We start from the raw sequence: 13,949 nt of genomic DNA, 5'->3' as shown, positions 1-13,949 counted from the left end.
TTAGAATAATAACATTCATAATTTAATTTAGTAAGGATATATATATAATTCAAATTGAGAAAAAAAACTTGACATTTGTACTGTCACTTTCGGGGAGAGTTTGTGCGACACTTGCTGAATGGCTTTGGTGCAGTACGGGTGTGTTATTGTATTGCTGGCCTGCTGCATTTGGGATTGACTGGGATCGTTGTGCTGTGGGGGTTGTCATGCTGTTGTTCATTGTCCACTATTGGCTCCCACCATAATCAAGTAATTATGACACTTACGGTGGTGGGAGTTAATAAGTTTTTCTTCTTTCTACTCCTTTTTCAATTTTAAATATGTACAGGCAATTCAATATAAAACTATTTAAATATGGGAATATGTACATTATTTGAATATATATTGTATATTTGTGCAATGTGAAGACGACACATAATCATGCAAATTTGCATGAATTTGTCATGTATTAATAACTCAATAAATTCAATCAATCAATCAATCAATCAATCAATCAATCAATCAATCAATCAATCAATCAATCAATCAATCAATCAATCAATCAATCACTCATTCATAAAATATAAAACTCTGTTAGTAACTTGTGGCTATAAATAAAAATATTTGACACACTTAATAGTTGCTGATTTCAGTGTGGCCCACTTCTGCTGTCACCCTGTTTATGATTCTATCTAATCCACTTCTTTTTTCTGGCCTTCTCCTCACCCGCTCTGTGGTAATTAGTGCATTAGTCCTATCATTGGCATCACCCGCAGCTATGACAGCAGCCAGCACAAGTCCATGTCAGCGCTCAGAGGGGCCAGTGGAGTGGACAGCTCAGCCATGGTACTCATCATGTTCCCACTGCTGCCCCCCAGCCATATTATCTAGCATTGTTATCCCGCAATGCTCCTAATTATTTTCAAATCCTTGCCATGGCCCTCTCACCCAGCCACTGCCACTTTACCTCAACCTGCTTGTAATCATTCGCCAAAGCCTTGCTTGGGCTCTGGATGCAGCCTGCAGCGTTAACATTAGCATAGTTTGTTTTTTTCCACCATTTTTTTTCTTCATTCTCTAGTCTAAGCATGAGACTTTTGGTCATGTGCACATTCACAACAGACACTAAGTCTTAAGATGTTTAAATTCCATCAAACGCAAGTAAAAAATCTTGCAGCAATGTATGAATTTACATCCAACCATCCATCTTGTTTTCATATACCTTTTATGCATTCTGACTCAATACTTCTAAATAAATTCCCATTTAAAATTTGTCATTACAAGTTAATAATAATTACATCAAATAGAAATTTACATGAATATTTTAAAATGTTTTTTTTTTTAAGAAAGAAAGTCAGTCCAAATATACAATGGGAAAACCCTGTCTGTCTATGCTAATTTGTGATTTTGTTTTTAGCAATGGCACCAGTGGTTGTGCCTGTATCCCGAAGCAAGCTAATTAGAGGCTACGTGCTAATCAAGTAGACTGCAGTGAGTGGTCACGTCTGTGTCTGCAGCTGCTCCTAGGCTTTCTTTCTGCTCACATTAGACCAGCACCCATCACAACTGGGCAAAACCAGAATCAGAATCAACACATTGAACACAAACACTTAACACAAATAAAATGTTTATTAAACATTTAAAAACGCACACACTATTATAGGCAGTACTATCTCCCATATTATTTTGCAATAGAGCTTTCCAAGCAGTAGCAGACCATCTTCATTAAAAACAATTCTAGCATTTTGTATAAAACAAAAACCATGTAACAATAATGGCAAACCATGCAACATCTCATAACGTGAAATTAATTTATAATACTGTTATTCTTCACAGTTCAGTAAGACTTTTCCATTACTCACTTGATCGATTATTATATCCTTTACCTCACTTATGTCTTAAACCTATGCCCCAGCTTCATGCTGCTTTCACTGTACCATGTCCGTCCATCCATCCACTTCTACATTAGTGTCTTGATTGCTAGGAAAAAAAAAAGAATGCTAATTTTCCATGACATTTTATGGCTTGTGTAAAACTCTCCTGCCCCTTCATTTGCACAGCCATAAAACATTCCTTGTGCCACACTTCAACTGGGACCTCACGTTTATCAATTAACCCAACACTTTTCTTCCATTATGGATGCATTTAAGCCATAAGGCTTGCATATAGAGCAGTGGCAAAGGCCAAATGCACATAGGCCAATTACAAGGGGATGGTATTAGTTAAATGATTAGCGATCAATATTGTGTCCAGTAAAAACAATGTTTTCTGCTGAACGCCTGAAGACCTTTTTGATCAGGCTTACTAAGGTCACTGTTAGTATCGTTTTGTTTTTTTTCTGAAACGACTTACCACTGCTTCTAATTCAAATATGAATCTGGTTGGTGCAAGAAAATTTAAACCATTTTAGTTCCATTGTCAGGCCCAAGCGCTGCCTATCCGGGCTGGTGAAAGGGTCTTATGATCTCTCTCGGCGCTTATAAGCCTTTTGCTCTGGCCCACTCCTTTTGATCAGACTAACTGCTCAAATAAATAAATAAATCTTAAAGCACTGCCCCCAAAGTGCACGAAGCGCACAAAACAAGCACAAAGTGCTTGCCACGCCTCAAGCATACACCCACACACTCATCTCGTGCATGCTTCGTGCATGTACACATGTATTTGAAAATACATGTGTATGTGCCTGCGCTGCTTCACACACTGCTGTCCAAATGGAGCGCAAAGCGCTACCCACCCCTCAAACCCTCACCCATGCATTCCTCTCGTCATGCATGCCCTTTGCACATACATATGTAATGCAAAAAATTAACATTTAATTGTACAGAGCCCAAAATATTCAATGACGGAGATATGATCCAACAAAAAATACAGTTTGTCATAGAATCACAAAATTTGGTACAGACGTACACGCTATGGAACAAGCTACTTTTTGTGGAAAATAGTCTTGAGAAGTGAAACTTCGAAGGTTCAATCCATATTTTTTTCTCAGTGTTATCGTAGCGATGACCAGATCTCTCTATTTTATTCTAATGGGAAACTGTTGAAATTGCAACCTGGTGAAAAAGGATCTGGAGAAGTGTGGAATCATAAATTATCCAAATTGTATGGATAACCTTTAGGGATTTTTTTGTGGCACAGCCACAAACCTCAGTTAGATTTTGATCTTTTAACATACTGAAATATGCTTCAGTTTGCACATATATTCCCGATCTTCCACCTGGCGCAACAACAGCATTTCTCAAGACGAAGTTGGTATCTTGCTTACAAACAATGGTGCACCAGTGCATTCGCCTTAGAGCGCTTTGTGAAAAGGGGTATATATTTCAAGATTGATATTACACTGGATTCTAGAGTAAACTTTTAAATTTACCATAATATTTGGCAGACACAAAAGAACACTGTTTAAGACTCACTTTATGTCAGCAACCAATAAGATATGAACACACACAATTGGAAATTGCATTATTGCAACTGCCAGTACAGGATCAAGTTGAAATAAACGAATCAGTAATAATCAATAATAAAGTAATATTTACTATGTCTTGATATATTTTCTCCACTTACAGTTAGAAGTGTTTTTGTCTGTTGCGAGACAGCAGCATTTTATTGCATATTTTTAATGAAGCTCTAGACATGCTTCACTGAACTATACTGTGTGTAGTGCACTGTAATCACTGCCCGTCTCAATCTCCTGCCATCACTCTTGTTGCGTTTCCTTGCTGTCTTGTTTTCTTTTCAGGTCTTGTCTTCTCTGTCTTCTTTATCAGCATAGATGCAACTTCTTCCACTACCCCTGCCTCTATATTTCGAGCATTTGTGTGTGTACTATCAATACACGCAGAAGCTGGGGAACAAGACAAGAACATGACAGGGCTCTCATATTGGTGTTGGTGATAGAAGTCAGATCTGGCTGTGATATGTAAATGTTTGGTGAATACATGCATTTAAGAGTGGTGTGGTTTGAAGAGAATCAAATTAATATTCTTGTTACATGGCTGGTTTTAGACTTAACTTAATTAATTGTCAGTATAGACTAGGACTTAAGCTTTTAAAATTTTTAGATACATACCAGAACATCTCACGTATAAATCCATGGCTGCAGTGAAACCTACATTTTTAAACCTTTTAATTTTTGAAAATTACTTGAGTTCAGGGGACTATTACCTTTACTTTATGTAAATATAAGACTTAGTTTGCGCATAGTACCCTATTTGTGTTGTTTGTCTTTACAAATGCTTTTGCATCTTTTTTGTTAGCCATTTTACTGCTATTCAATTTTAGAATTCCACCTTTATCTACATAGCTGCTTCTATGCGCATGCTTACATATGTTTACATTATTAGAGGCTCATATTCTTAGTATCCAAGGAGGGGAACAGGTGGGGGTTGAAGCCGTGGACATTTCAGGGAAGAGAAAAAGCAATCACAAACACTTAAAGCTGCAAATGGCCTGGATGTCCTGTGCTAAGCAGCCTGTGTTGACTGATGAGCCTGTTAACCCTGGCTGAAACAACTCCAGCGCGGGGGATTAGACATGAGCGTTGGGCTGCGCTGTTCCAGGCCCGTTTTGCATAGGAATTGTGCATATTTAATCTAAGGTGTGCCAAGGTGCTCAGACAAGGGCCCTCACTCCTGTGTTTCTCATTATAGATGTGTAATAGCAGCCCGAGGCGAAGGGGGGCTTAATTCGCCTGCCTCGGCCCCTGGCTTAATCTTATCCAGAGTCTCGGGCCCTTTCCCTCCCTGCGCCTGTCTCAACCCAAATCACAGCCCAAGTCCCAGTTCTCCTTTTTATACAATGTCTCTTTTAGATCTCCCTGCATTAAAGCAACCTTCCTCCTTGATAGAGTCATTTTCTGGGACTTGAACACAAGCCCGCCCCCTCATAAAACGTTTTTTTTTTGTTCTTTCTAATTTAAAAAGGGTGGGCGCATCCGGTGGTCAAGTGCTCCAACCTGTGTCGTAAGTTCAAGTCCTGGCTCCGACGGTTTGCGGGTGTCTCTTCACCCTTAGCTGTTCTGTCTAAGGGAAGGGGTAGGCAATGTCAGGCCCGCACAAAGCCACTCAAGATGATTTTGACAAATTATGAGTTCAAATACCTGTTTAAGTACTGTCTGTATTTTTTTTAATTTCCTGGCAGACAACAATGCCCAAATGAGTAAAATCTAAAAGGTTTGGCATAGCCAGGTAATACTTTCTGTCTTTCTATTTTCCTACAAAATCAAAAAAGACCGATCTCTGTCCCTGATCTTGTCTATCATGAATTGTTGTTGGTGTAACTTTTATTTTTTCTGGGAGCACCTCATACACAAGAGAGGACTTCTGAGTGTCTGTGTCTGTCTTAGTTTCAACACAGACCTCATGCTGTTTGTATAATTTCTCATTTGTACTTGGCCACTACAGAGGAGAGCAGAAACATGCCCAGCGACAGGGAGATGGGCGAGAGCAAAACAAGATGATAACAAAAAGTGTCTTGGATTTCAGACACATATTTCATCAATCATGTGAATAAGTGCTGGTGATTATGCATGGCAGTGGCAGGCCGAGGGGAGCTGATTAACATACACCATAAAGGCAGCTTTCTTATCTCACACACTGATTAGTTTCTGCAGATAGCCTCTCGCTCCATGCTGGCTTTCGTGGGCATGTGACTTCATGTAAATGATAGCTCAAACCAAACAGCCGTGTGCAACGGAATGATTACAAAGTATAAAGTCATGTTAAGATTTTTAGGGTTGTTTTTTTGTTATAATCATTTTATTAATAGTAATAGTAGTAGTAGTAGTAGTAGTAGTAGTAGTAGTAGCGGAATGTCACTGCGAGGAATATTTACATTTACTGTTACTAAACAACCTAAAATGCTGTCTACTGAAGCCCTATATACAGTAGACACAACAAAGAATTGAGGTTTGCTCAAACCAGCTCCCAAGATGACAGCGGGAATTATTTTGACCAAAGCATGCTTTTGTGATCAATGAGACAGTTCAGTTCATACAAAAAGCAATTAACAAAAGGATTTAAAGAGGGGGTATTATGCTTTTTTCAGCCACATAGCACCAGTCTATAGCACACTACAATGATGACGAAACCTTCTGTTGGTCTGTCAATGCAGTAAATTAGAATAACTGCCTTGTATAAAATTGCTCTTTCAAAATGGCGGCAGCAAATGACTTGAAATAGGCCTCTGTCTCTTTAAGAACCTCTGACCCTTTCCGACACGCCCCCTCCACACGCTGTCTGTGGCATCACAACAACACTGCGCTCGTTGTCTCAACAGTATTGAAACTACGATCGGTGCATTTTAATTTTTATTGTTGGAAAGGAGCTACTGTTTATCACTTTGGGAACAATGGCCACACAGGATATTATTTGGAGACGAACCTTCCACACCGGACGCTTGGAAGGGGCTCTTGCCTGAAAAATAACTGCTGTTTGGAGGCTCTCTCTTTGCATCTGCCATGCCCTATGGATCTCTAACTATACCCCCATGGACGACACCAGGATCTGCAGGAGCCCATACGATTCAAAAGACGGACATTATCTGTGCAGGTGGACAATGGTTTTTCGAGGTTACCCGTTAGCTTGTTATAATCGACTACAGCTCATTGTTGATGAAAAGTCTGTAATAAACCACAAATGTGTAAAGCCAGGCTCATTGTGTGATCATCGTAAAGGCTGCTTCGAGTAGTTGCTGCTTTATTGATCTTATTTGTGCTTAATATGCTGCCTGTTTTCAATGAATGTTGTGAAGGTGAAGGTTGTTAGCTTGTCGCGGCTAATAGTGCCTTAGCTCCGGGAGAAAACCACTCGGCTACGACTCACTGTAGATGAAATGTGAGCAATAAACTACAAAATCAACAAGCCAGGCTCCGTGTGTGATCGTCATAAAGGCTGCTTCAAGCAGTTGCCTGTTTTAGTGACGTTTTCAATGCATAATATGCTGCTTTTATTCAGTGAATTTTCCCGTTAGCTTAACGCGGCTAGTAATGACGTTTAGAAGCTTCAAACACAGGATTATAGACCAGACATTGTGTCAAAAGCAAAATAACGATAAATTATCAAATATTCCGTGCCCAACAAAAGACCTACAATACAGCAATAAGAAATGCAAGAAACAAATTCTTTTCCACAATAATCACCAATCATAAAAATAACCCAAAAGTCTTATTATCAACGATAGAAAATGTTTTAAACCCTAATTTAAACAAAACTCCTTTTAACCCCACAGATGCCCTCTGTGAGGAGTTTGCAGACCACTTCAGAGGAAAGATAGACACTATCAGATGTAATATTTTATCTACCCAAAGTAACACGGTTCTAAATACATCTGATTGTCTATTTGTTCCAGAGGAAACACTAGACAGCTTTGTCCTGGTTAATGCTGAGATGCTTGATAAAGCTTTCTCCTCAGTGAGGCCCACCACATGTCTTTTGGACCCGGTCCCATCCCGTTTTTTAAAACATTTTATGGATCTTTGATGAATTGCTCTCTTCAGACGGGGGTCTTCCCGGCTGCGTTTAAAGGGGTGGTGGTGAGGCCCCTGTTGAAGAAGAGCAATTTGGACTGTAAAGATTTTGACAATTTCAGACCAGTATCCAACTAACCATTTTTAAGCAAAATCTTAGAAAAACTTGTCTTTATCCAACTTAATGATTTTATTACTGCACAAAATGTCCTTGAGAAATTCCAGTCCGGCTTTAGGGTAAACCACAGCACCGAGACAGCCCTCTTAAAGATTTTGAATGACTTTAGATTAAATTATAACTCACAGAAGGTCACAGTGTTGGTTCTTCTGGATGTGATGTCATCAGGAGACACGGGGTCAATTTTCACAGTTATGCTGATGATACACAGTTATACATCTCCGTGTCTCCGGATGACACCAGGCCAATTGATGCACTTTTTAACAGCATTTTAGATATCAAATTCTGGATGGCAGAAAACTTTCTCCAGCTTAACCAGGACAAAACTGAAATGTTAATCATCGACCCTGAGGCCCAGAGAGAGAGAGACTTTTACCCAAACTACAGTCACTGTCTATTAATCCTTCCTCACAGGTGAAGAACCTGGCTGTGATCTTTGACTCTGAGCTGGCGTTTATTCCACACATTAAGAATATCACTAAGATAGGCTTTTACCATCTAAAGAACATAGCCAGAGTCCGCCCCATTCTCTCTCGGGCCAACACAGAGACGCTAATGCATGCTTTTATCACCAGTCGTATCGACTACTGTAATGCCCTGCTTTCTGGTCTTCCCAAAAAGAGTATCTCAGGTCTACAACTTTTACAAAATTCAGCAGCTCGTGTCCTGACGAAGACCAGGAGGCGGGACCACATTACACCGGTTTTAGAATTGCTGCATTGGCTCCCCGTGTGTTTCAGGATCGATTTTAAAGTTCTTTTAATGGTTTGTTTTTATATGTCTTAATGGTCTTGGTCCTTCTTATCTTTCAGAACTGCTTTTACCTTACGAATCTTCACGGCCCCTTCGCTCCTCCGGCAGGGGTGTCCTAGTTATTCCTAAAGTCCACAAAAAGACTCATGGTGAGGCGTCTTTCCAATATTACAGCCCTCGCCACTGGAACGACCTGCCGGAGGAGCTCAGGGCTGCAGAGAACGTTCATGTTTTTAAGAGCAGGCTCAAGACCCACCTTTTTAGCTTAGCCTTTAACTGACTAATTTATTTATTTAATCCTAATATATAAAATGTATATATATGGGAGGTTGTCCCAGGCGCATTGTTTTAAATGTTGTAATCTGTAAAGCACTTTGTGATACCTTTCGGTATGAAAAGCGCTTTATAAATAAAGTTTGATTGATTGATTGATTGATTGATTGTTAAAAATATTAGCCAAAAATATCAGTGTTGTATATTGGCATCAGCATTGGCATCTTTCCTTCACTGGCTTCCAGTCCAATACAGAATCGATTTGAAAATTATTTTATTTGTGTTTATATGCCTCAATGGTCATTCTCTGCGTTATCTGTCCGACCTGCTCGTGTCATACTCCTCTGCACGTTCGCTGCGATCGGCGGACAAATCAGCGCAAACTCAGAGGAGACCCAGCATTTTCTGTTGTTGGTCCCAAACTGTGGAATGAGCTGCCTCTGTGTATTAGACAGGCTGACTCCCTTCCTGTATTTAAATCAATGTTTGTACTGGTCACAAGCACGTATATGCATAAAGGTGATTTAAAACCTTTGTCAAATGAAGGAAAACGCCAAGCTCCTTGTAAATGAGATTTAGATGTTTGGAGTGAGATTTTAAACTGGGGCAAAGTTAGTAACGTATGAAGGGCCTTTCTCTGTGCCTCATCTAGGGAATTATTACTCCTCTCTCGCACTCCCCTCTCTCTCAGATTTCTAATGTAAACTCATTTGGTAACCAGGCTGGGGTTGCGTGGACTGTCTGAGTGGCTGCATGTGAGCAGCGTGCCTGGGACACATTAGGGCCTCCTGACAGGGGCCTGGGTGAAATAAGTGAAATTAATGGAGCTCCTTTCATGTCGGACAAGGCCGCGGCACCCCTTTCACGCTGCGTACAGTCACAGAAAAGTCAATACTTTTTTATTACTCTCCGCTTGCCCTACATTCCCCGCTACAAGTGCTCTACTCACTAATTGGTTTCAGTTTGCACAGAAAGGAGAGCAAGGGAAAAAGGGAGAAAGCGAGGGAGAGGGCTCCATCCCAAAGAACACTGAAGCAAATAAATCAATCTCATATTTTTTCTTGGTGCTGTCTTTTTTTCATAGAGTAACGTGGCACAGCAGAGAGAGATGAGAGAGAGAGGGTAAATGGTTGGTTAGAGAACGCCGGCTCCCCAGAGAGAATAATGATATCAGGGGCCTGTTAATGGAGACGGGTGGTTAAAGTGGTCTGGGGCTTGGCCAGGTCACCCTTGGGGGTTTTTAACCAGCAACTTTTCCTCACTTGGCCATCACTGCTCTAGGCTGAGAGGCACAGTGGGCAGTGTCGCCGAAATACTATTTGTGATGAAAGTGTTTTATGGATATGCAACGAAATGGCATTCTGGGTTCGTGTCAATAAAACACAAACATCCAGCAACACAATGAGAGAATGGGACCCTCTGTTCACTTACTGTACTTGCTTTCAAAGTAAATAGGCTCTTCTTAGCAATAGTAATGTTTATATACAAATATTACAAAGAGTATTGAGAGAGGACTTAAATGAAATATTGTCTCATTATTGTTGGAAGCCTAATTGGTATACAATGCAAATCTGTTAGTGTCCTGAAACCACTGCGCGTGTACATGCGGTGTCCTGTCTGGCAGAATGCTGTTCACTGCAGGGCTAAGCCTTAGTGGCAGTGAGGTTAGCCTCTTTCAGAAACAGCATAGCCACAAATTGATGTGACACTTTGAACCCCCACCCGCCATTCCCCGCCAGCCCACCACCTCGAAACAAACGCACACCCGCGCTCCAATCAGCCCGCAGTTAGGGAGAGCGCATACCAGTCTGGTCCTTCTGCGCGCGTCCCGGCTTTCACAGCTCTGGAGTGCGGCCGAGGGGAGGTTGGAGGCTCCGCTGTGCGCTCCTCTGTGTGAGAACGGTGCAGGAGCTGTCACACAGGCCTGGCATCACAGTCCAGTTTGCCATCTCTGCGTCAGCCTGACAAGTGCCTGCTCCCTGCCCCGTGGCTAACTGTAACACGCACACACACACAAGCGCCTCCGTCACTGTCGCAAACTCAGATCATATCTCAATGCACTGCTCGCTAACAGGAGTATAAGATCAGTGCATTAACAAGCATGAAAAGTGACACAGTTTAAAGGAGACTCATTAAGTCTTGCAACAGAATAGCATAGCATACTAGTGTTACTAAAAAGCCTGAATTGATCTCTCTGTTCTTTTATACAAGTAGTTTTTGCAGAGGGGGGGCTCTCTTACAGCAGTTGTTGGCGTCAGATCGCACAGGGCTTCTGTTTATTACAAGGACAGGCTTGTCCCCGCCCCGAGGCGCCTGCCTTACGATGATTGTCATGGCGATGGAGTGTGAGTGACAGCCGGGATCACATGTGGTAGCCGCGGAGCAGGAAGCCCGCACAGCCTCAGTCCCTGACATTAGTTTGTCCTTCATCAAAACTTTCAACTCGTTTAGAACTACTCACTCACTCTCTGTTGCAATAAATCTCTCTGTTAGGTTCTAGCTCATGCCTTATGCTTGTATTTTTTCATGTTCTCTCTGTTTCCTTGTCAATATTTTTGTCTTTTTTTTTTATCCGTCATGTTACTTTTTTCCTCTTCCAACATCGCAGCATAAACCCCTTCCTTGTTAACGTGATTCTATGCCAGAGCAAGTTTTTATTGCTCCCCATATCTCTATTTTAATTTGTAAACTGATTTGTCATAATAAACTGTTACCCCGGATGCCCTCCCTCGGTTAAAGTGTGGAAAACAGGCTTGGATTTGCAGTGTCCTCTTTACATCTAGGTTGGCCATTAACGTGGTCCCAGGGCGACCTATGGAACGAATAGCTCTGTTTGTGCGCGCCGGCCTTGTGTGAATTACAAATAGATGTGTGTTTTGGCGGGAGAGAGAGTTGGAGCTTTTTTGTGCATCGCAGCAGAAAAGGAGGTCAGGGTTTGCACAGAGGCTCGGGCATTCATCATTAGCCCGCTGTAATGTTGGCCGTTACAGGCATGATTAAGAGCCCCGCTTAGTTCCAGCAGCCCATACACATGCACAAACACACACAAACGGAGAGCCAGGTAACGCTCCATTGCTGAGGTAGGGGAGAAAAACCCTTTAAACTCTATTAGAGCATCCCACAAGTTCATAACAGTTACATGTGTGTGGCTGGTAAATGGTGTCTGCGCGCAAGGTGGCTTCAGGGCCTGTGACAGAAATACTCATTAAAAAGCAATTTACCACTTTACATAGATGACAATAAACATTCATTTCCTTATTTTTGTGCTGAGTGTATGTCTTAACCACAAATGGCTACATAGATTACAACTTAAATGCACATGAGGTTTACTGAAACGCCTACATCTCACCAAGGGGATTGTGGGTTTACTTCTTTTAGGGCAACAATCTGCACGTCTTTGCTTTTGTATTTATTCTGGTTTCTTCTCATTGTACCAAACAGTAGCATGAGTTAGGGCTGAGTGATATGATGATAAAATAGGACAGGATTATCTGGCAATTTGGAGACGTCGTCACACATTATTGTGATTCAGTGACTTTTCTGGCTCTACGCTCAAACCTAGACACTCACTCCTCCTATTGGTCAGTTTTGTCATGCTCTGAGTGAGTGACGCAGCAACTTATTCAATCATACTCTCAGCCCTGGATTACATGACTCACCCACCAGTTGTTAAGACCTCAAATGCATACTACCTCCAACAAGAAGAACTACAACATAGATCATGTACACAATATACATTTATGGCTTCACTAAAACAGCACACACATTTATTTGTATTAAAGCTATAAATGGATAATGGTCTCAACTTATTTTCTCCCTTCATTAGGCCTACAGGGCTTCACAGCACCTTTATGTTATCAGTGACCACTATTTATCTGTCTACTAGGGCAGGATATGGCCAAAAATCTATATCATGATATAAAAAGGAAATATCACGATAATGCTATATTTGAGAATATAATTGACAATGGACAAATTACTTCAAAACCCCAGCCATACGCCTATTGGGAAGATTAATTCAGGGATTTTTTATTATTTACTTTTAACAGCATAATCTACTCAAGCAGTTTATATCCTTCATTTCATTTTACTTTTTAAGCACCTGTCCCCGTATTCTACAGTCAGTGTTCATGCTGCTCTGATGGAGCTGAGCGTCACATAAATTATATCGTTTCCACAACGATATAAAATATTACACGATATCAAAAAATTGCGATACGATATCAAAAAATTGCAATACGATATGACCCACCCCTACTGTCTTCAGGCGTTAAGAGAAAAAGACGAGGTGCAAATTAGTTTAAAAGACATTTTGAAAAGAGTGCTCATACAAATGCTTTTAACTCTCTTTTTTATCCTCTACAGATCCTCACCGCAGAGTTTGCCAGCTTCAATATTTTTGAAAATGTTTGTCATCCTTTGTAACTTTGTATGCGGAAAAACAAATAAAGTCATTTGAAGATGCCAAAATGTATTCTATAATTGTTCTTCCAGGAAAAAGGGCCCCAAGCTGAAGGGGGCAACATATGAGGCTTATAAATGTAATAAAATGAACTATACAAGCACAAAATAACGGCTTTCGTCATTTTAACACTTGATCCTTGATGCGTTTTGGGTTTGATGTAGGATTTGCACACATAACCTTAACATTCCCTCTTGCATTGGGCCCCTCTAGTGTCTGAAACGGCTTTGGATGATGTGTCTGGTAGTATTCCATGTTTCTGAAGCTAAACCTAAAAGTTAGCTAGCCTGAAGACTCAGCAGCCAACCCTATTATGCCCCATAAACAAACAATAACAGTAAATCTGCATGTAAATCCTTTGACGACATATCTCTCCATTTTCGCACCACCTGTTTTTCCGAGATTCCCTCTGTCTGTCTCGTCTCTGCGTTGCCGCTGCTCCCATGGGCCTGCGCTATAAGGCGTGCAATAGGCTCAGAGACAGAGCATTTAGTAATGGCTTCTTAATGGGCTTGTAGACAGCCACATTAGAGAGCGCAGGCAGCAGGCGAGGCTGGGCAGCGATATGCCAAGCCAGATGCCATGCCAGCTGTGGCAGTGCGCTCGCTCACTCACACTCTCGTTTGTAATCACATTTCTCATACGGATGGACGCCGCCGTGTGCTACAGAAGTGCAAGTTGACAGGCAGGCATTTATACTGGAGGATCATCAGCACATTTGCCTCCAGCCTCAAACCGGGGGATCTCCTCTTTTTTGTGCATCTGTCGCTGAAGATTCAAGTGGATACAATAGTCTTAGCTTGCTCTCTGAATGCTCAAATTATTATTGTAGAGTATTA

The 13,949-nt window shown here is 41.2% G+C and overlaps 1 protein-coding gene across 2 annotated transcripts in view; it reads left to right on the top strand.

Annotated features, from left to right (window-relative positions):
- Nucleotides 1-13,083, top strand: part of spata17 (spermatogenesis associated 17) — a 30,990-nt gene extending 17,907 nt beyond the window's left edge. For both annotated transcript variants that reach the window (XM_079554638.1, XM_079554637.1), the window contains exon 10: nt 13,014-13,083. The gene's annotated coding sequence lies outside the window, so the exon portion shown is untranslated. The remainder of the gene's footprint in view (nt 1-13,013) is intronic.
- Nucleotides 13,084-13,949: the final 866 nt, after the last annotated feature.

The sequence above is a fragment of the Gobius niger genome, assembly GCF_951799975.1.
Source record: "Gobius niger genome assembly, chromosome: 4".
In the NCBI taxonomy this organism is placed as follows: Eukaryota; Metazoa; Chordata; class Actinopteri; order Gobiiformes; family Gobiidae; genus Gobius; species Gobius niger.
The sequence above is the reverse complement of the archived record's forward strand: the minus strand, read 5'-3'. Positions and strand labels throughout refer to the sequence as shown.